At 39.1% G+C, this 23,667-nt stretch overlaps 1 protein-coding gene and 1 non-coding gene across 2 annotated transcripts in view; both read right to left on the bottom strand.

The window, feature by feature from the left end:
• The window catches only part of KLHL13 (kelch like family member 13), a 178,751-nt gene that overhangs the window by 133,793 nt on the left and 21,291 nt on the right, over positions 1 to 23,667 (bottom strand). The window lies entirely within an intron of this gene.
• On the bottom strand, positions 12,819 to 12,925 carry LOC130034350 (U6 spliceosomal RNA). The gene has a single exon (XR_008794115.1). It is a non-coding gene; the product is annotated as a U6 spliceosomal RNA (small nuclear RNA).

Here is a 23,667-nt window from a genome sequence, read left to right as displayed (position 1 = left end):
AAAGTAGGGGTTACCTATAAGTAAAAGTTCTACAGAGAAGCTCCTATTTTTCTGCTGTCTTAAAAAGTAAACATGATAGTGTCAAGACCATGAATCAGAGGAAATGCATTTCAGAAAGAGGGATGGAAATAGGATGGAACATGTAACTTTCTGATGTGGGGGAGGCTCTTACACATTTTCCAGGCAGGAGTTGAAGCTGGTGAAGTAGAGAGGAGAGAGAGGAAAGAAGAGTCACTGTAGAAATCTAAAAAGGAAATTCTGGGGCTGGAGCAATAGCACAGCGGATAGGGCGTTTGTCTAGCATGCGATTAACCCAGTTTCGATTCCCAGCATCCTATATGGTCCCCTGAGCACCGCCAGGGGTGATTCCTGAGTGCAGAGCCAGGAGTAACCCCTGTGTATCGCAGGGTGGACCCAAAAAGCAAAAATAAATAAATAAATAAAAAATAAAAAGGAAATTCTATGAGCCTACTGACATTTCAGAAAGATGATGATGATGGTGATGGTGATGATGATGATGATGATGATGATGATGATGATGATGATGATGATGATGACTATAGCTGCTAAGGGAAGTATGGACAAAAGCAGGTAGAGGAAACAGAAGAGAGCTAGACTAGGGGCTAAAGAAGAAATATTTTATAAATAATCTCAGGAACAAATTACCAGGGCTTGAAGAAGGTGGCAGATAGAATAAAAGAGCAGATTGAAGAAATAGGAAGTAGGAAGGGGAGGTGGTGATTGATTGAAAGTGGGGCACAAGAAAAATTGAGTCCAGAATACTGCCCAAGTTTCTGACTGGTGCATCTGGGTAAGTCATGGTGTCATAAGAGAGACCAAGGACAAACCAGAGCAAACAGGTGCTGGGGAGTGAGCTGCAACTTGTCTGGCCATATTGCACTCACAACACTGGGGAATGTTCCTATTGACTAGACACTTTTGTTTATGAGTTTCAAGATATTAATCGTACTTTCAACATGGTGGTACTATACTTTCCAAATTTTCCATTTATTTTGGAGTGAGATTAAATCACAAATTGGAACAGAAAGATGTTAAGATAAAGTCATCAATGTTCCATTTTAAGAGATGAAAGGCTAGTGACCTCTGATCCTGCAACATTAATTTCCTGTTAAATAGTGAATAGAGAAAGAGTAAGAGAAATTAGTACCAGCATGGAAGGATGCCAAAGGTGCTGTTATTTATACTGGGCATTCCCTTCCAAACACGACCAAAGCCAAGACATATTTTTATGTTTCTAGCAAGTCAGAAATGATAATTCCTTGAATATATTAGGAAGTATGTGTGCCAAATTCTGGGAACATAGTGCATTCATGTCTTATAGTGTCTGTGACAAATCCCTACAACTATAGTGGCCATCAACAAGGCAAACTTACAGTTCTGGGGTCAGAAGTCTCAAATCAAGGTTTTAGAAAAACTTTAGGGAGCAAAACATTTCTTGCCAGTTTCAACTTCTAGAAGTTGCTCACATTCTGTGACTCATGGCACTGTCCTACATCTTTAAAGACCATCATTCTAATTTCTCCTGTCATTGCCTTTCTCTGACTTGGATAATTTTTGTAGCACTCTTATAGGGTCTCTTGTGGGGACTGGAGAGAGAGCTACAGGGCTCAAGTCTCTTCTCTAGCATGTGGCAAATGCTTTAGTTCCTGACACATATATTCCTCTAAACCACATTCAGGGGTCACTCCTGAACACAGAGCCAGACCCCTGTGATTATACTAGGATATCTTGAACAACCCAGGACAATGTACCTGTTTGCCTTGATCACATCTGCAAGGACTTCCTTCTTTAAAAAATCATATACAGTACTAGGGACCAAGGTATTAGGATGAAAGAGGAATTATTATTCTGTTGACTCTGGGTAGTATTTGCCACCTTTATTCACTGTGGATGTACAATTTTTTAAAATGTGGCCATTCCAAACTTTTTTTTATAGCAAATCATGAGGTAAACGTTCAAGAAGGAAGGAAGATAAAGTTCTATCTCTTTGGAGCGGGGGAATGCAAACACACAAATAAAATTTAAAATTCTTCTGTAAGAAATATTTGTTTCTTCCTCCACTTATTTAATATTTTTTGTTAAATTTAATAATTTATTTCTGTTATTATTGGCTCAAGGGTAAATTCTAAGAAAGGGGTTGGATTAGTATACAAGTACACAAAGAGAGGGGCAGTGCCTAATTCATTGGGTCATTCCTTGATTCAGAAAACATTTATTTGGCAACAAATATGTAACAAACATGATTTTAGGTGCTACAATGAAAATAGTCAACAAGACAAAAACAATCCCTGCTTTCTGGCAAGTTCTATTTTAGTGAGTGAGACAGATTATAAGTAAAGAAGAAAGAGAAGTTTTAGTCTTACATAGAGAAATAATCTATGATGGTGTGAGAGTAAACAGTGATTTCAAGAAGAGTCAGTCACAGAAAAGCCATAAGGAAGAACCTTTCAGACAAATGGAACAGTAAGTACAAAGACCATTCAAGGCATCTATTTTCCTTTGAGAATAAACAAACAGAAAAACAACTAGCATGGGGCCAATGAAAATGCATTGAAAAACAAGGAAAAGGAGATTTGTCATTGCAATGACAGAGGAAAAGCAGAACTCTGCAAATGGTTTCATATAGTAGCCAGAAAGTTATGTTGCAAGCTTTTGGCACACTCAGGAGAATAAGAATACATGGCCTTGAGAAAGCAGAAAAATAAAGCCAAATAGAGATAACAAGATCAACTCAGGAAAACTATAAATTATACTGGCCAATTCCAAGGAAACAAAATCAGGCTAACAACCAAAATGTACATTGGAAGGAGTAGAGGACATGGTATAATATAAAACAAAATAACTAGAAGACAAATTAAGTACTAAACCAGAGAGAAAAGCATGGTAGATGTGGATGACACTGTAAAAAAAGTCAAAGTCTCCAATGGAGACGTTACTGGGCCCGCTCGAGCAAATGGACGATCAACGGGAGGGCCTTTACCTTTACCTTTACTATATCTCTGGCCTCACTAGTCCAACTTTTTATTGACATGTGAAAATAATGATAATGAAACTAAGAAAGAAATGGCAAGAAATATATTATACAGTATAATAAAACAGCATTTTCATTTCTTAATAATTTATAATCTAACAGAACAGAACTCCAACCATCTTACAAACATTCTATTTTTTAAAATAATGTAGGAGCACTACTATTTATTCAACCATTGATTAAGCTGATTGAATTGGGCATGAGCTCCACATTTTGCTCGAGCGGGCCCAGTAACGTCTCCATTGTGAGACTTCTTGTTAATGTGTTTGGCATATTGAATACTCTGGGTAGCTTGCCAGGCTCTCTGAGAGGGGCGGAGGAATGGAACCTGGCTCGGCCAGGCTGGCTGCGCACAAGGCAAACGCCCTACCGCTGTGCTATCACTCCAGCCCACATTACTTTTTTAAAAAAAATTTAATTTTATAAGTTAGTTCACAATGTTTGATTACATTCAATATTCAAACACCAATCCCACCTCCATTACATCTTACACCACCAAATTCGGGATGTTTCCATCCCAAACCCCAATCCCTGTCCCAAAACAAAACTGAAATAATATATTTTGTATTGTCTGTTATGAAGAACTGTTGAACATGCTTACAAAAAATTGTTCATATAGGAAACAGTGTGAAGATTGTTCTATTTTGGCAGGAGTCATTAAGACATTCTATAGGATATCACTAACACGTTAAAGTTTGGGTGATGTGAACTTTGGTATGTATATCTGAAAATATGTATATATGCACATATATATATTTCCCTCTATGATTTTTGCCTGTTATCTGAACCCCATCAAATGTGGTGTGGTAATTATGGAGAATGGGTAGGGAATGTTTTATGATGTGTCGTATGGCCGCAAAAGTGGCTGCACAGCCCAGGAATATGTTTACTCATATGTGAGGCTCGGCCCCGAAAGCATGGGGAGCGGCCTTGAGCATAGCGGCAGTGGGGTTGTGGAGGTTTTTGGCTGCTGGAGCTGGGTCCCTTGGGGTAGGGAGAGCTCTCACCCACCCCGCTCTGGGGCGCCCCGTGTGAAACAGCCTGGCGCAGAGTCTGGTGGCATGGTTGCAAACATTCTATTTTATTTAATTAATTTTGCATCACTATTTTTGTGGAGGGAGCACACCTGCCATGATCAGGTGTTCTTCCTGGCTCTGCACTCAGGAATCACTCCTGGCAGTGCTCAGGGGATCAATTGGGATAAAGGGGATTAATCATGGGTCTGCTCTGTGCAAGTCAAGTGCCCTACCCACTGTACTATCTCTTCAGCCACAATTTGTTTACCTTAACCTCAGAACAATCCCATTCAATGGCAGCATTTTATTTTAAAGATAAAATAAGGAAACAAATATTGAGAACTTAAGAAATTTTAGCACTGCTTGATTTGAAACTATGTTTGGCATATCTCAAAACCTCTGCTCTTAACCACACCACCATACTCATCTCATGTTCCATAATTTCAACCTCAGCTACATCTGAAAATATACCGAGAGTAAAAACAGGTTAAGGGATTAGTAGAAATTACTTTGGCTGGAGCGATAGCACAGCGGGTAGGGCATTTGCCTTACAAGCGGCCAACATGGCCGACCCGAGTTCGATTCCTCCGCCCCTCTCGGAGAGCCCGGCAAGCTACCGAGAGTATTCGATATGCCAAACACAGTAACAACAAAGTCTCCAATGGAGACGTTACTGGGCCCACTCGAGCAAAATCAACGATCAACGGGAGGGCCTTTACCTTTTACCTTTACTTTGGTGTTTATTTTCTTTTGGAGAGAGGGCAGACAGGGGGATTTAAGAGACACTCAGGAGATACTCCTGGCTCTGTGCTTCAGGGATCACACCTGGCAGTTCTTGAGGAATGATATTCCAGGGATATATATTTGATTAAACTCATATCTTTGGTTAAATGCATATTTAATTTATAGTCCCAGGGATCAAACTGGGGTCTGCTGCTTGCAAGGCAAATGCTTTAACTCCTATACTATTTCTCCAGTCCTTAGTGATTATTTTCTCTGTACAGACATGCAATTTGTATTTTTCTATTTTTACATGATCTCTAATAAATATGTATTACTTAGAGTCAAAAAAAAACTTGTAGAGAGAGGGAACAAATACATTTTAGCCTGACGCTCAAGAAAAATGTTGAGAATAGAGGTGGCAAATGAATCGATGGTTATAGATGAGATTGCCCAGAAAGAAAGTATAGATGTACAGAATTATAAACAGCAACATTAAAAATATATGTAGGAGAGGACTAAGGTTATAATTCCTCTCCCCAGAAACAGAAACACTTTTTATACTCTGGAAAATTCCTCTTGATAAATGAAACACTCAACAATACAGACAAGTTTGTGTCTTTGTATAAAAACATGAAACTCTTGAGTTGCATTGAAAAACAAATATGCTGATAAACTACACATAAACCTACAGCACTATATTATGAAAATAATAACTGGAAAATAAAAGATTAATTTCTGAGCCAAAATTAAACCATTGTATGAAATGTAACTGGTTTAAATATTTGTGTTATCATCTTATATTATTATCCTTACATTAGAATTATTAAAATATTTGTTATGAGCCTAAATTTTGACCTTATTAAGGTCATTACCTTATTATATTCATTACCTTGGTATACTCATTTATTTTATTTAGCAAAGATAAAAATGAACCCTCCCACATCTTAAAAACAGGAAAATAAATCTCTATTGATGTTCATAAAAATTATGAAAAACTAGTAGAAAGACTTATCTTTGATGTTTTATCACCCTCAAATTTAATCAAAGACATATTAATCATTATCTGACACTGTCCTCCAGTGGTTCATCGATTTTCTCCAGTGGGCCCAGTAACATCTCCATTGTGATACTTTTTTGTTACTGTGTTTGGCATATCGAATATGTCACAGGGACCTTGCCAGGCTTTGCCGTGAGGGTGAGGTACTCGCGGTAGCTTGCCGGGCTCTCCGAGAGTGGTGGAGGAATCAAACTCGGGTTGGCCATGTTGGCTGTGGGCAAGGCGAACACCCTACCCGCTGTGCTATCGCTCCAGCCCATTAATCATATATTTAACCGTATATTCTTAACCTTAAACATTAAACATACTAATTACATATTAAAAAATAAATATCAAGATTTTCCAGTTATTCGGTTTTACAGAAGCCCTGTGTCCCACTGGCATCAGATACCATTAATAACTGATTATATGTTATTAGTAAAAAATGTCTGAACTCATTCCTGTATAGTAAATTTCATTTAAAAATTTTAATGATTGCACTAAGTATTTATTTATTTTTAAATTTTTATTAGTGAAACACCATGAGGTACAGTTGTAGATCTACAAATTTTTGTGCTTGGGTTTCAATTATACAATGATCAAAACCCATCCCTCCAACAGTGCCCATTTTACACCACCAGGCGTCCCAATATCCCTCCAATCTCCCATTCCGACCATCCCACCCTGCCTCTGTGGCAGGGCATTCCCTTTTGTTCTCTCTCTCCTTTTGGGTGTTGTGGTTTGCAAAAGAGGCATTGGGTGGCAATTATGTATGGTCTATAGTCTACTTTCAGCATGCTTCTCCCATCTTGGGAGGATCCTCCCAACACCCTTTATTTGGTGCTCCTTTCTCTCTCTGAGCTCCCTTTTCCCCTAGAATGTGTGGCTGGCCTCCAAGCCATGGAGCAAAACTCCTGGTACTAATCTCGGGCACTCTTGGGTGTTAGTCTCCTATTTTGTTACTTTATGTTACCCAGATGAATGAAATCTTTCTATGTCTATCCCTCTCTTTCTGATTCATTTCGCTTAACATGACACTTTCCATGTAGTACCACTTGTATATAAATTTCATGACTTCATATTTTCTAACTGCTGCGTAGTACTCCATTGTGTAAATGTACCAAAGTTTCTTTAACCAGTCATCTGTTCGCGGGCACTCAGACTTTTTCCAGATTCTGGCTATTGTAAAGAGTACTACAATGAACAAACAAGTGCAGATGTCACTTCAACTATACTTTTTTGCCTCTCTGGGGTATATTCCCAGGAGTGGTATTGCTGGGTCAAATTGGAGATCAATTTCTAATTTTTTGAGAATAGTCCATACTGTTTTTCAGAAGGGCTGAATCAGTAGGCATTCCCACCAGCAGTGAAGGAGGGCCCCTTTCTCGCCACATCCGCGCCAGCACCGATTGCTTTTGTTCTTGTGGATGTGGGCCAGTCTCTGTGGTGTGAAATGATATCTCATTGTTGTTTTGATCTGCATCTCCCTGATGATTAATGATGTAGAGCATTTTCTCATGTGCCTTTTAGACATTTGGATTTCTTCTTTGAGAAAGTTTCTTTTCATTTTGTCAACCCATTTTATGGGGTTCGATGTTTTCTTCCTGTGGAGTTCAACCAGTACTTTGTATATCCTTGATATCAACCCCTTGTCAGATGTGTATTTGGCGAATATCCTTTCCCATTCTGTAGACTGTCTTTTTATTTTGGTCACTGTTTCTCTGGAGGTGCAGAAGCTTCTTAGTTTAAGACAGTCCCATTTATCTATCTCTGTTTTCACTTGCTTGGCCAGTGGCATGACCTCGTTGAAGATACCATTAGCTTCAATATCATGGAGGGTTTGCCAACTTTGTCTTCAATATACCTTATGGATTCCGGTCTGATGTTGAGGTCTTTAATCCACTTTGATCTTACTTTTGTACAAGGCGTTAGGCAGAGATCTGAGCCCACTTTTTTGTATGTAGCCGTCCAGTTTTGCCAGCACAATTTATTAAAGAGGCTTTCATTGCTCCACTTCATTTTTCTTGCCACTTATCGAAGATTAGATTATCATATGCTTGGGGGAAGATGTCAGTATATTCAACCCTGTTCCATTGGTCTACAGCGCTGCCTTTGTTCCAGTACCTTGCTGTTTTAATTATTACTGCTTTGTAGTAAAGTTTGAAGTTACGGAGGTTGATTCCTCCCATTTTCTTTTCCCCAAGAATTGCTTTAGATATTCGTGGGGGCTTATTGTTCCATATAAATTTCAGGAGTGTTTGATCCATTTCTTTGAAGAATATCGTAGGTAATGTAATAGGGATCACATTGAATTTGTACAGTGCTTTGGGACGTATTGCCATTTTGTCAATGTTAATTCTCCCGATCCATGAACAGGGGATATTTTTCCATTTCCTCGTGTCCTCTTTTATTTCCTGAAGCAGCGTTTTGTAGTTTTCTTTGTACAGGTCCTTTACTTCCTTAGTTAAGTTGATTCCTAGGTACTTGATTTTCTGGGACACAATTGTGAACAGGATTGTTTTCTTCATATCACTTTCTTCTCTTTCACCATTTTCGTATTGGAAAGCCATGGACTTTAGGGTGTTAATTTTCTAGCCTGCAAATTTACTATACAAGTCTACTGTTTCTAGGAGTTTCTTGGTAGAGGTTTTAGGGTTTTCTAAATATAGTATTATATCATCGGCGAATAGTGAGAGTTTGCTTTCTTCCTTTCTTACTTGGAGGGGCTTGATATCTTTTTCTTGCCCAGTCACTATTCAAGTACTTCCAGTACTATATTGAACAGTAGTGGAGAGAGTGGGCATCCTTGTCTCATCCCTGATCTTAGGGGGAAGGCTCTCAGTTTTTCCCCATTGAGGATGATGCTTGCTGTAGGCTTGTGGTAGATGGCTTTAACTATATTAAGGAAAGTCCCCTCTATCCCCATTTTGGCGAGGGTTTTCAACAAAAACGGGTGCTGGATCTTGTCAAATGCATTCTCTGCATCTATTCATATGATCATATGGTTTTTATCTTTTCTTTTGTTGATATGATGCATTATGTTGATTGATTTCTGAATATTAAACCATCCTTGCATCCCCTGGATGAATCCCACTTGGTCACGGTGTATGATCTTTTTGATGAGTTGTTGAATTCTATTTGCTAGTATTTTGTTGAGAATCTTTGCATTCGTGTATATCAGGGAATCGGCCTGTAGTTTTCTTTTCTTGTGTTGTCTTTGTTTCCTTTTGGTATTAGGAAGATATGAGCTTCATGAAATGGTTTGGGACAATTTCTCTTTTTTCAATTTCCTGGAAAAGCTTGAGAAGAACTGGAAATAGGTCCTCTTTAAATGTTTGGAAAAATTCGATAGTGAATCCATCTGACCTGGGCTTTTGTTTTTGGGAAGACTTTTGATTACAGTTTCAATTTCCTTTATGTTAATAGTTCTACTCAGTCACTCTATATTTCCTTGATTCAGCTTCGGGAGATTATAGGAATTCAGGAATTTATCCATTTCTTCTAGGTTCTCTTGTTTCATGGCATACAGACTTTCAAAGTAGTCTCTGATGATCCTTTGAAGTTCTTTGGTTTCTGTTGTGATATCCCCGTTCTTATTTCTTATTCGATTTCTTAGGTTTTTCTCTCTGTTTCTTTGTGAGTGTTGCTAGTGGTTTATCTATCTTATTTATTTTCTTGAAGAACCAGCTCTTGGTTTCATTGATCTTTCGGATTGTTTCTTTGGTTTCATGTCATTGATTTCTACTATAAGTTTTATGAACTCTTTCCTTCTGCCTACTTTGGTCTTCTTCTGTTGATCCTTTTCTAAGATCTTGAGATTTGAAGTCAAGTTGTTTATGTGCATCCTTTCTTCCATCCTGAGATATGCATGCAGAGCTATAATTTCCCCCTTAATACAGCTTTAGCTGCATCCCATAAGTTCTGGTATCTTGTGCCTTCATTCTTGTTTGTTTCCAAGTATCTTTTGATTTCATCCTTGACTTCCTTCCCGATCCACTCATTGTTCAGCGTTGAGTTGTTTAATTTCCAGGTGATTTGGTTCTCCGTGTCTGTGTTTAATTCACTTCTGTTCTCAGTGCATCATGGTCTGCAAAGATTGTTGATACTATTTCTATCTTCCTGATTCTGTTGAGGTATGTTTTGTGGCCTAGCACATGGTGTATTTTGGAAAATGTTCCGTGCACACTGGAGAAGAATGTGTATTCTTTCTTTATGGGGTGTAAGCCCTTTATGGGGTGTAAGCCCTTTCTCTTCTATTTCTTCTTTCAAAGCTAACGTTTCCTTGCTCAGTTTTGTTCTTGTTTATCTATCCAGAGGTTTTAGGGCGATGTTGAAGTATCCAGCTACTATTGTGTCGCTAGCAATGTCCTCCTTAAAATCTGTTAGCAGTTGCTTTTAAGTATTTAGCTGTTCCTTCGTTAGGTGCGTATACATTTAAGAGTGTGATTTCTTCCTATTGTACGTATCCCTTGATGAAGATAAAGTGGCCTTCACTGTCCCTTCTAATCTATTTCAATGTGAAATTTAGGTTGTCGGATACTAGTATGGCCACCTCAGCTTTTTTGAGGGAGTTGTTTGCTTGCAGGATTGTTTTCCATCCTTTTACTTTGAGTCTGTTTTTTCTCTGATTGTTCAGATGAGTTTCTTATAGACAGCAGAATGTTGGTTTCTGTTTCTGGATCCATTTTGCCACTCTGTGTCTCTTGATTGGTGCATTTAGGCCGTTGACATTAATAGAGATTATTGTCATGGTATTTTTTGCCATGTTTCTCTAGGGGTTGGTTGTGTTTCTAAGTATTTTCCTTCTTATCCTACAGGAGCCCCTTTAACCCTTCTTTTAGTTTTGGTTTTGAATCTATGAAGTTCCTGAACTGTTGTTTATCTACAAAATGGTGTATAGTTCCATCAAGTTTGAGTGAGAGTTTAGCTGGATAAAGTATTCTTGGTGAGGCGTTCATTTCATTGAGTTTTTTTCACTATATCCCACCATTCCCTACGTGCTTGGAGGGTTTCCTCTGATAGGTCTGCTGTAAATCGAAGGGGTGCTCCTTTGAACGTGGTTTCCTTCTTTGACCATGCTGCTTGTAGTATTGTGTCTCTGTCCACAGCATCCATCGTTCTGACTATGATATGCCTTGGAGTGTTTTTATTAGAGTCCCTTTTTGCTGGTACCCTTCTGGCTCCTAGCATCTGCATTTCTGCATTCTTTAACTCTGGGAACTTTTCAGCAATGATTTTTTTGACTGTGGCTTTTTTTTATTGGGGTTGCCTCCCTGCCCTTCTAGTACTCCAATGATTCTAATGTTGTTCCTCTTGGCGTCGTCCCCTAGGTCTCTGATTCTCCTAAGAACCATTTTGAGATCTTTTGCCATTGCTTGTTTTTCCCTATGGGATTTCTGTGCTCATTTTCAAGCTCACTGATCCTCTCTTCAGCTGCACTTATTCTATTGCTAAGGGCACTTACTGAGTTTTTAATTACATCTACTGAGTCCTTTATCTGTGACACTTCTTTCTGTAGCTTTTTTGTTTCTGCTCTCATTTCTTCCTGTATTTTCTCGACTAAACTTTCTATTGTTTCTTTCATTTCTTCTTTTAGTTTTCTGGATATCTCTTTCATTGAGTAGGTCCTTGAACATCCTCTGCATTTCGGTGGTGGCGGCTGGGTTTCTGGGTCCCGGGTTGAGTTGGGGTGGGGGTTTCGCGCCAGCGGTACGTGTTGTGGGGGGGGGGGGTCGGCAATTACATGGACCAGCGCTTCCTGCGGAAGTGGCTGGAGCTGCTGGAGGTGCCCCTGCCCGGGGGCCCGGCAGTGGCAGCTGGGTTTCTGGGTCCAGAGTTGAGTTGGGGTGGGGAGTGTCCGCCAGCAGTACCTGTTAGATAAGTTTCTTGTAGGCAGCAGGATGTTGGGTTCTGTCTCTGAATCCTTTTTGCCACTCTATGTCTCTTAATTGGTGAATTTAGACCATTGACGTTGAGAGAGATTATTTTTATGGGGTTTTGTGTCATCTTTCTGTAAGGATCTGTTGTGGTTGTAGGGTTTGTCTTGTCTTATAGTAGCCCCTTTAGCCCTTGTTTTAGATTTGGTTTTGAGTCTATGAAGTTCCTGAGCTACTGTTTATCTAGGAAATAGTGTACCATTCCTTCAATTTTGAGTGAGAGTTTAGCTGGATAGAGTATTCTTGGTGAAGCATTTATTTCAGTGAGTTTTTTCACAATATCCCGCCATTGCCTTCGGGCTTGGAGGGTTTCCGCTGATAGGTCTGCTCTGAATCTAAGGGGTGCTCCTTTGTATGTGATTTCTTTCTTTGACCTTGCTGCTTGCAGTAACGTGTCTCTATTAGCAGCATCAATCATTCTAACTATGATATGTCTTGTAGTGTTTTTGTTAGAGTCTATTTTAGCTGGCACTCTCCTGGCTTCTTGACCCTGAATGACTGCACTGTCAAGCTCTGGGAATTTTTAAGCAATGATTTGTTTAACCGTGTTTTTTTTTAATTTTGTTTCCCTGTGCTTCTGGTACTCCAGTGATTCTAATGTTCCTCTTGGAATCATCTCCTAGGACTCTGATCCTCTCTAGAACTATTTTGAGGTCCCTTGCCATTGTTGTTGCCTGTTGGCTTGATGCAGCTCATCTTCCAGCTCACTGATTCTGTCTTCAGCTGCAATCATCCCATTGTTGAGGGCACAGACTGAGTTTTTTATTTCATCTACGGAATCTTTTATTCGTGACATTTCTGCTCTCATTTCTTTCCGTAATTTGTCGATTTTTTCTGTCATGTTACTGGATATCTGTCTGACTGTTTCATCGAGTTGATTGAACATCTTCATGACTTCATATCTGAATTCTTTCTCAGAGAGGTCCTTCAGGTGAGTAGCACCTAGTGATGCTTCTGGACTCTTTTCATTGTTGTCCCCACGTGGTGGGGATTTGCGTTGTTTCTTCATATTGGTGTGTAGGTTTGGGCACTAGGTTTCTTGGTATGGGTAAATTAAAAATATGGAACGCTTCACGAATTTGCGTATCAACCTTGAGCAGGGGCCATGCTAATCTTCTCTGTATCGTTCCAATTTTAGCATATATGCTGCCCAAGCGAGCAATGCACTAAGTATTTAATTGCTTTACTAAAACAGCTAACTTTGGAACCAAAACTACTCTAAACTTCTTAGACAATTAAGATCATCAGCTACAAATTGATACGTTTCAAAATTCATAAAATTTAATGTATGCTTACAATGCACAAAATCCTGTATTATGTACATTATGAGATTACAAATCTACCTTATTATAGCTTGTTACTCTGAAAAGCTCCCTTAATGAAGTTGAAAGTAAAGATATGCTTAAATTACTTGTATGCATAACTAAATGTGATGAAATTAACTGAAGTGGTAAAACAGAAACAAAGAGATAGGAATGATCACCTAATTATTGAACAGGGATATTTGATGTAGGTGCTGTAATTTTAGTGGCTCTTAAGGAACACAAAGATGCCTAAAACTCAACTATAAATAACTGTAAATAACGGTTCTTTAAATAAAAATCATTTGTTAAAGTTAAATCAAAAATTTAGTTTTTAATATGCTAAGTAGATAAAACCCAAGGAAACAAAAATTTAAATATTGGGAAGAAATTCAAGAGTCAGAGACAGAAGAGGGCATTCTGGGTGAAAATATAAGATTAGTAATGTTTCTTTGTGTATATGCTTTGTGCTGGGTATTGAACCCAGGACCTTGCACATGAAAGGCCCAGCCCCCTGATTATCTGTTTTTATTAAAAAACACTTTTTATTAGAGTGTGAAGAATTCAAATGAATGACAAATGTTATCAAATTTATGCAACTAAATAACTCAAATCTCTCTTCATTCCCACTGCCATCAGCTATGTTTAGTTTCCTCTCACTTTTTATTTTGACTGCTACAATAACCACTGAACTGGCTACAGGAAATCATGTATTATCATTCACTTCTGTATCTCTATAACCTTGCACAGTGAGTGGTGCATGACATTTGTTAAAGGGATGAAAATCCAATTATACGGTGTTTGGCACTCTTTCCCCTGTGTTATAACACCAGAAAATAGTTTATACTGTGTTTTATTTATCAAAAAGAATTTTAGAAACTGAAACATTCATAACACACAACATTTCGGAAATGGTTACTAGAGATAGGAGCTCCATTAAAAACACCATCTCAACACCAAATGGGTAACTTTTACTACAATTTGCCCTCCCATACATCACTGTAATTTGTGCATGACGATGATGCTCAGATCAAGATTCTGTTTGGAGCAAAGCAAGCCATGTGTAATTTGCCTCTTGCTACACTTCATAAATAATGGCAATGAAATCTCATATATGGTAAACCATGTTGTATGACTGATTTAGAGATAAAATATCTTGAAGATAAAAGCAAGATTATCTTGAAGATTAAAAAACACATGTAAACCAGACTAGGGGATATGGAGATAGGTGACAGAACAGGATAATATGCTTTTCATGAATAAGGCCCCAAGATTGATACGTATTTATTTTTAGAATGGCCATTTAATTGTCAAACATTTGTAGCATTTGCCATATTTTCTTCTCATGAGATATATTGACAGAATGCATTATAAAATAACTTTCAGCATTAAACAATTCACACTGTGGAATAATCCTTTCTTAAATACAAAATGTAATTTTCTATATTACAGAATGTATAGCACAGCGGTAGGGCGTTTGCCTTGCACTCAGCCAACATGGCCGACCCGAGTTCGATTCCTCCGCCCCTCTCAGAGAGTCCGGCAAGCTACCGAGAGTATCTCACCCACACGGCAGAGCCACCCGTGATGTATTCGATATGCCAAACACAGTAACAACAAAATCTCCAATGGAGATGTTACTGGGCCCGCTCGAGCAAATCGATGAACAACGGGAGGGCCTTTACCTTTACAGAATGTATTTAATTTTATGTTTTATTTAATCGGCAGAGCCTGGCAAGCTACACGTGGCGCATTTGATATGCCAAAAACAGTAACAATAACGGGTCTCATTCCCCAGACCCTGAAAGAGCCTCTAATATGGTAGCATTGGGAAAGATGAGTAAGGAGAGGCTGCTAAAATCTCAGGGATGGGACGAATGGAGATGTTACTGGTGCCCACTCAAGTAAATCAATGCACAATGGGATGACAGTGATATACAGTGATTTTATTTAATATTAGAAATTATCCATAATTTATGATGTAAGCAAACAACATTTTTCTCAGGTTATGACACCTGAATTATGCAGTATCACTGAATAAATTGGACAGCTTCCTATAATTTTCTATATGCTAAATCAGTTTTAGTTCCATGAATATCTATTTCTTCCTCTTTCCTGAGCCCATCTCTAGGCCATACCCTATTGGTGCTGGTGATCATTCCCAGCAGTGCTCAAAGACCATCCTTTGGATGGAACTCAGAACTCCTGCATGGAAAGCCTTTGAGATATCTCTTTAGCCCAAGAGGTTATCTGTTTCTTTCAAATACATCTTACTAGTCATATAAGAAATGTAAAAGAAATCAAAGCCACCATATAAGCTAGGGATTATTCGTTCCAAATAGTTCAGCAAGTTTAACTGAGATTCCTCAAACATACCAAATTCCTGCATAAATATGGACAAAACCCCATCATGATAATCTCTCTCAATTTCAGTGGGCTAAACACACCAGTTAAAAGACAGAGTGGCAAGATGGATTCGAAATTCTTGAACCCTACATTCTTCTGCTTGCAAGAAACACATCTGGGGATGGATCAATAGGACAGTGGGCAGGGCGTTTGCCGTGCACAAAGCCGAGCTGGGTTCAATTCCCAGCCTCCCATATAGTACCCTGAGCACCGCCAGGGGTAATACCTGAGTGCAGAGCCAGGAGTGACCCCTGTGCATTGCCGGGTGTGACCCAAAAAACAAATAAATAAATAAATTTATTATCAGTGTAGCACTGTTTACAAGAGCCAGAATCTGGGAAAAAAACACAGTGCCTGAGAACAGATGACTGGTTAAGGAAACTTTGGTACAACTACACAATGGAATACTATGCAGCTATTAGAAAAGATGAAGTCATGAAATTTGCATATAAGTGGATCAACATAAAGAGTATCATGTTAAGTGAAATGAGTCAGAAAGAGAGGGGCAGACAGAGAGATTGCACTCATTTGTGGAATATAAAATAACAGAATAGGAGACTTACACTCGTGAGTGCTAGGAGGATTGCTCCACGGCTTGGAAGCTGGTCTCACATGCTGGGAGAAAAGGCAGCTCAGATAGAGAAGGGCCCACCAAGTAAAGGGTGCTTGGAAGGCCCAATCAGGATGGGAGATGCGTGCTGAAAGTAGACTATAGACCAAATGATGGTCACTCAATACCTCTATTGCAAACCACAACACCCAAAAGGAGAGAGAGAGAGCAAAAGGGAATACCATGCCACAGAGGCAGGGTGGGGTGGGGGGATTGGATCCGGGTGGGGGGAGGGAAACTGGGATCATTGGTGGTGGATAATGGGCACTGGTGGAGGGATGGGGACGCGAACATTGTATGACTGAAACATAAGCACAAAAGTTTGCAAATCTGTAACTGTATCTCACGGTGATTCATTAAAAATAAAATTAAATTAAAAAAATAAATAAATAAACCCACATCTGAAAAGTCAGCAAACACACACTCTAAGTCAAGTGCTGGAAAACAGTTCTACAAGCAAACGACTCCCTAATAAAGCTGGGGTGGCCATACTAAGTATCAGACCACATAGAGTTCAGACTGAAGAAGGTTATAAGAGATAGTGAAGGACATTTCTTAATGATCAAGGAATTTGTACATCGTGAATAACTCAGACTCCTAAATGGATATGCACCTAATGAGTGACGAGCAAAATACTCAAAACAACTGCTCAAAGATTTGGTAGCAACACAATAATAGTTGGAAATTTTAACACCACTTTATTACCTCTTGATAGAATAACCAGACTAAAGCTCAGCAAGGACATATTTTATTTGAGGGAATAAATGGAAGACAGAGGTTTAGTAGATATCTATAGAACATTTCACCCTCCAAAAGCTGAATATGCATTCTTCTCCAGTGCATATGGGACATTGTCCAAGATAGACCACATGCTGGGCCACAAAATATATCTCTATAAAATAAGAGAATAGAAATTGCAACAATGATCTTTCAGACGATGGTGCCCTAACTATAGAACTGAATCACACACAGAAACAGAGAATCAAATCAAACACCTGGAAATTAAACAGCTTACTACTGAATAACCAGTAGCTTAGAGAGGAAATCAAGGAGAAAACCAAAAGATTCCTGGAAACAAATGAGAATGAAGACATAAGCTATCAGAACTTATGGGACACGGCAAAAGCAGTGTTAACAGGAAAGTTTATAGCTCTGCAAGTATTCCTCAGAAAGGAAGAATAAGCCTACATAAGTAATTTAACCTTGCAGCTTAACATCTTGGAAAATGACCAACAAAATAAGCTCAAAGTAGGCAGAAAGAAGGAAATAATCAAACTTAGAGCAGAAATTAATAAGTTGTAAGCGCAAAACACAATCTGAAAGATCAATGAAACCAAGACCTGGTTCTTTGAGAAAATAAACACGATCAATAAACCACTTGAAAGAGTCACAAAGAACAAGAGGGAAAGAAGCTGTTTAATAAAAATAAATAAAAAGAAAGAATTTTGCTTAATAAAACAGAATCAGAAATGAAAGAGGAGACATCACAACAGAAAACACAGAAACTCAAACGATCATCAGAGATTACTTTGAAAATCTTTATGCCACAAAACAAGAGATGGGTTAATTCCTGGAATCCTAAAATATCCCAAGGCTGACGCAAGAAGTACTTGCATTAGCAATTAGGCAATAGAAAGACATTAAAGGCATCCAGATAGAAAAGGAAGAATTAAAGCTATCACTATTTGCAGATGACATGATACTATACTTAGAAAATCATCAAGACTCTGGAAACAATCTCCTAGAAACAATAGGTATGTACAGTAAAACAGCAAGTTACAAAGTCAATACCCAAAAGTCCACAGCTTTCCTATATATAAATAGTGAAAGAGAAGAAAAAGATATGTTAAAAAATCCCATTCACGTTTGTGTCTCAGAAAATCAAGTAACTCAGAATCAGCTTAAATAAAGAGGTGAATAACCTATAAAAACAAAAGAGGACATAAAAAATGGAGACGCATCTCCTGCTCGTGGATTGGAAGGATTAACATCGTCAAGATGGCAATGGGGAATCCAAAGCATTGTGCAGATTCAACCCAGTCCTTATAAGGAAATGCATGCTGAAAATAGACTGTCGACCAAAGATGACTGCCACTCAATGCCTCTTTTGCAAAACACAGCACCCAAAAGGAGAGAGAGAACAAAAGGGAATGCCCTGCCACAGAGGCAGGGTGGGATGGGGGGAATGGAGTGTGGGAGGGATACTGGGATCAGTGGTGGTGGAAAATGGGCACTCATGGAGGGATGGATGCTAGATCATTGTATAATTGAAACCCAAGCACAAAAAATTGTAAGTCTGCAACTGTACCTCATGGCGTTTCACTAATAAAAATTTTTAAAAAGTCAAAAAAAATTCATGACATTTTTCAAAGAAATACACAAACCAATCCTGAAATTCTTATTGAACAACAAACTCCCATGAATAGCTAAAGCAATCCTTGGGAAAATGAAGATGGAAAGCATCACCTTCCCCAACTTCAAACTGTATTACATAGCAGTAGTATTAAAACAGCATGGTTTTGAAATAAAGACACACTCTCAGATCAATGGACAAAGTGGAATATATTGACACAGAACCTCAAATATACAATCACTTAATCTTTGACAAAGAAATATGAAGTGGAGCAAGGAAAGCCTCTTAAACAGCCAGTGCTGGGAAAACTGGGAAGCTATATGCCAAAAAAAAAAAAAATGAACCCAGACCTCTGTCTAATGCCAGGTCCAAAAGTCAGATAAAAATGAATTAAAGACCTCAATATCAGACCTGAATCCATTAGGTACATGGAGGAAAATGTAGGCAGAACTCTTCATGACAGTGAAGCTAATGGCATCTTCAAAGATGAAACACCACTGACTAAGAAAGTGAGAATAAAGATAAACAATTGGGACTATATTAAGCTAAGAAGTTTCTGAATCTCAAAAGAAATGGTAACCAAGATATAGAGATAGGGGTTGGAGTGATAGTACAGTGGAGTAGGGCGTTTGCCTTGCACGCATTTGGCCCAGGTTTGATTCCCGGTATCCCATATGGTCCCCCAAGCACCGCCAGGAGTAATTCCTGAGTGCAGAGCCAGGTGTAACCCTTGAGCATCGCCGGGTATGACCCAAAAAGAAAAAAAAAAGATACAGAGACAGCCCATGTAATCGGAAAAATTACTTACCCAATACCCATCAGATAAGGAGTTAATATCCAACATATATTAGACACTGGTAGAACTTTATAAGAAAAAACACTCCAACCGTATAAAAAATGGGTGAATAAATGAAAGAAACATCCTCAAAGAAGATATACAAATAGCAAAAGGCACATGAAAAATGCTCTACATCACTAATCATCAGGGAGATGCAAATCAGAACAAGAATGAGATATCACCTTACACCACATAGAATGGCACACATTAAAAAGAATAAGAACAACCAGTGCTGGCGCAGATGCAGGGAGAAAGAGACTCTCATTCATTGTTGGTGGGAATGCCAACTGGTCCAGCCTTTTTGGAAAACAATATGGGCATTCCTCAAAAAAACTAGAAACTGAGCTTCCATATGACCTAGCAATATCACTTCTGGGAATATACCACCGGGTGCAAAAACACAGCAGAAATGACATCTGTACTTGTGTGCTCATTGCAGCACTATTCACAATAGCCAGAATCTGGAAACAACCTGAGTGTCTGAGAACAGACAACTTGTTAAAGAAACGATGGTTATGTCTACACAATGGAATACTATACAGCTGTTAGAAAAAAATGAATTAAATTTGCTTATAAATAAATGGACATGAAAAGCATCATGCTGAGAGGCTGGAGCAATAGCACAGCGGGTAGAGCATTTGCCTTGCATGCGGCCAACCCGGGTTTGATTCCCAGCATCCCATATGGTTCCCCGAGCACTGCCAGGAATAATTCCTGAGTGCATGAGTCAGGAGTAACCACTGTGCGTTGTGCGGGTGTGACCACTGTGCATCTCCACTTGTGACCCAAAAAGCAAAAAAACAAGTATCATGCTGAGTGAAATAAGTAAGAAGGGGGACAGACATAGAATGACTACATTCATTTATGGGACACAAAAAAAAAAACCCACATAATATGAGGCTAACACCTGAGGGCTGTAGGAACAAGGGCCAGGACAAATGGTCCACAGTTGATAGCCTACCTCAAGGACTGGAGGAGAGGGCATTTGGGGTAGAGAAGGGACCACTATGACAATGATGGTTGAATGGGATTGCTCTGGATGAGAGATGTATGATGAAAGTGCGTAAAGAACCAAACATGATGTCCTCTCAGTATCTGTATTTCAAACTATAATTCCCCAAAGCAGAAACAGAGAGAGATAGACAGACAGAGAGAGGGAGACACAGAGACAGACAGAGACAGAGACAGAGACAGAGACAGAGACAGAGAGAAGAAAAGTGCCTTCCATAGAGATGGGTGGGGGTGGGGTGTCAGGAGAGATATGGGGGATATTGGTGGTGGAAAATATCCACCAATTGAGGGATGGGTTTGGAACATTGTATGACTGAAACCCAATCATTAAAGCTTTGTAACTGTGTCTTATGGTGATTCAGTAAGAAAAATACATTTTAAAAAGTTTAATCGAGATTATAATTGAAATGCCTTGCCTTCTAATAAAGGTATTAAGTTAGAATAAAATCGGCAGAGATTTTCTTTTATAAAGTTTTATTAGTTATTCAGATTTTACATTAAATGTAGGCTAACATTACTTTTTTTGAAGAATACACTTGGGGGGGGGCGTTGGTGATTTATTGATTCACACCAAGCAGTGCTCCGGGGCTACTCTGATCTGTGCTTGAGGGTTGTCATTCCCAGTGGTACTTCGGGGACCATATGTGGTGCCCAAAACCTAATGGAGTACAGTGCATGTAAAGCTAGCTCCTTAATGTCAGCACTATCTCTTTAATCCTCAAAATGCACTTACAATGTGAGGGCTAAAGTAAAATATCTTAATATAGGAAGATAAAGCTGGAGTGATAGCACAGTGGTATGGCGTTTGCCTTGCACACGGTTGATCCAACCGACCCGGGTTCAATTCTTCCGCCCCTCTCGGAGAGCCCATCAAGCTACTGAGAATATCTCGCCCACACAGCGAAGCCTGGCAAGCTATCTGTGATGTATTCAATATGCCAAACACAGTAACAACAAGTCTCACAATGGAGACGTTACTGGGCCCGCTAGAGAAAATTGATGAACAATGGGATAACAGGACAGGACAGGACAGGATAGGAAGATAAGGAATGACTGGGAAAGATTAAATATTATTAAATATTTTAGCACTGCACTGTCCTCCCGTTGTTCATCAATTTGCTTGAGCAGGCACCAGTAATGTTTCCATTGTGAGACTTGTTGTTACTGTTTTTGGCTTATCAAATATGCCATGGGGAGCCTGCCAGGCTCTGCCATGTGGGCAGGATACTCTCGGTAGCTTGCCAGTCTCTCTGAGGACAGAGGACTCGAACCCGGGTCGACCACGTGCAAGGCAAACACCCTACCCACTGTGCTATTGCTCCAGCCCATTAAAGATTTTAGAAACTGATAAACTGAACTCCACAAAAACACAAATTTTTGCTCATTGAAAGACAGAAAAAAATATTTGTGCAAGTCATAGACTAGAAGAAAATATTAACAGACAAATATTACATATATCTAAATAGTCATAACTTTTTGAGAGGTCACATGTGACGATGCTCAGGGGTTATCTTGGCTCTGCTCTCAGGAATTATTCCTGGCAATGCTCGGGGAACCATATGGGATGCCGGGGATCAAATCCCCGTTGGCTGCATGCAAGGCAAATGCCCTACCCATTGCACTATCACTCCAGCCCCATAATTTATTTTTAAAAACTACTAAAAGAAATTCACTCAATTTTAAAAATAAACAATCTTGAGAAGATATTTCCGGGAGATATCCAGATAGCTACTCAAAAGCCATACAATATTATAATATATTTGAAACAAACAAAAAGTGGGAACTACAATGACAAACTACTGAACACTTGAGGAGCCGCTAACATTAAAGCAACAAATTTAGTTTGGATTCTTTCTTATTATGGGTTAGAGAAGAAAATGGTACATTTAAGTAGGAAAGAACTATGAAGTTTCAGATAACGCTAAACTTATACACAGTAAGTGCTCAGTATTCACTAAAGACTAGAAATTGTGACTTTAATAGAAATGACATACAGTGAAATCATGTCCAACATGGTCTGGTATTTTTTTCTCTTTAACATTATAAGAAAATATTGCTATTCAAGGACCTGTTGTGTCTATATGTGTGTAATATGCATGTATATATATATTCATACATACACATAGAAACATTCCCACATTATGAACCACAATTCCACTTCCAGTGTATGTATCTGAAGAACATAAAAGCAAATGTCCTGGGATTTCTCAGTGGTCGAAAACGTGATTTGCAGGTGGGAGACAATGATTCAATTCCTGGCACCCTACATATTGAGTGTGATCTAGGTGGCACTGCCATTTGGGATTCCTGGCACTACAGTCAAGTGTGAAACCTCTGGAGAGCACTACAATCAAGTATGTGAACACCAGAACTAAATGATCACCTTTGGTGATCATACCACCATCATACTATAATACCAGAATAACAATGGAAGGAAAGAGGGAAAAAATACATACAAACACCAATAAAAGAAAAAAAGATTAGTTTTTCTGAGCATCCTCCACAATGTTTTTCTTTGAGGTGGACCAATCTGCAATCAAACCAACATTGTACAAGGGTTCTTTTTCCTCCACATCCTTGTCAAAGTATGTTTGGTCTTTTCCATATGAACACACTTGCAGAAATGAGGTCTCCAGGATCTCACTACAGTTTTTATTTGCATTTCCCTAATAATAAGTTAAACATTTAAGTTAAACATTTTTCACAGGCCAGCTGATTATGTATGTTTGTCTTTTTGAAATGAGGTGTAATGATTTACAGTTGTAGCAATGTTTCAGACTTAACAGTTACTATTCTGCACACCCATTACTAGAGTGCCTATTTCCTTCTGTCACTGTCCTTGTCTCAACCTGTACACTCCCTGACTCTCTTAGTCAACTCAGGTCTGTGGGCAGACTTTCTGGATTGGTTCTCATCGGTTATTGTGTGTAGCCTTATTTTTTAAATTAATTTTTATTAGTGAAACACCATGAGGTACAGTTGTAGACTTACATATTTTTGTGCTTGGGTCTCAGTTATACAATGATTCAGTACCCATCCCTCCACCAGTGCCCATTCTCCACCTCCAGTGCTCCCAGGATCCCTCCCACCCCCCATCCCCCTCATCCCACCCCACCCTTGTGGCAGGGCATTCCCTTTTGTTGTCTCTCTCCTTTTGGGTGCTGTGGTTTGCAAAAGAGGCATTGAATGGCAATCATGTTCGGTCTATAGTCTACTTTCAACATGCATCTCTCATCCTGGGAGGATTGTAAAATCTTATCACGCCGAAGGTTGTATGTTCACAGGCTCACTGGACGGCACTGTTTCACCGCCTGCGTTCGGTGCTCTTGAGCCACTGTGTGTGGCCTGGATCGGAACGGCTGTTGGCGAAGGGCAGACGGAAGAA

The sequence above is a fragment of the Sorex fumeus genome, unplaced genomic scaffold, assembly GCF_029834395.1.
Source record: "Sorex fumeus unplaced genomic scaffold, SorFum_2.1 ptg000058l, whole genome shotgun sequence".
Lineage (NCBI taxonomy): Eukaryota > Metazoa > Chordata > Mammalia > Eulipotyphla > Soricidae > Sorex > Sorex fumeus.
This window is presented reverse-complemented; position numbering and strand designations above follow the sequence as displayed.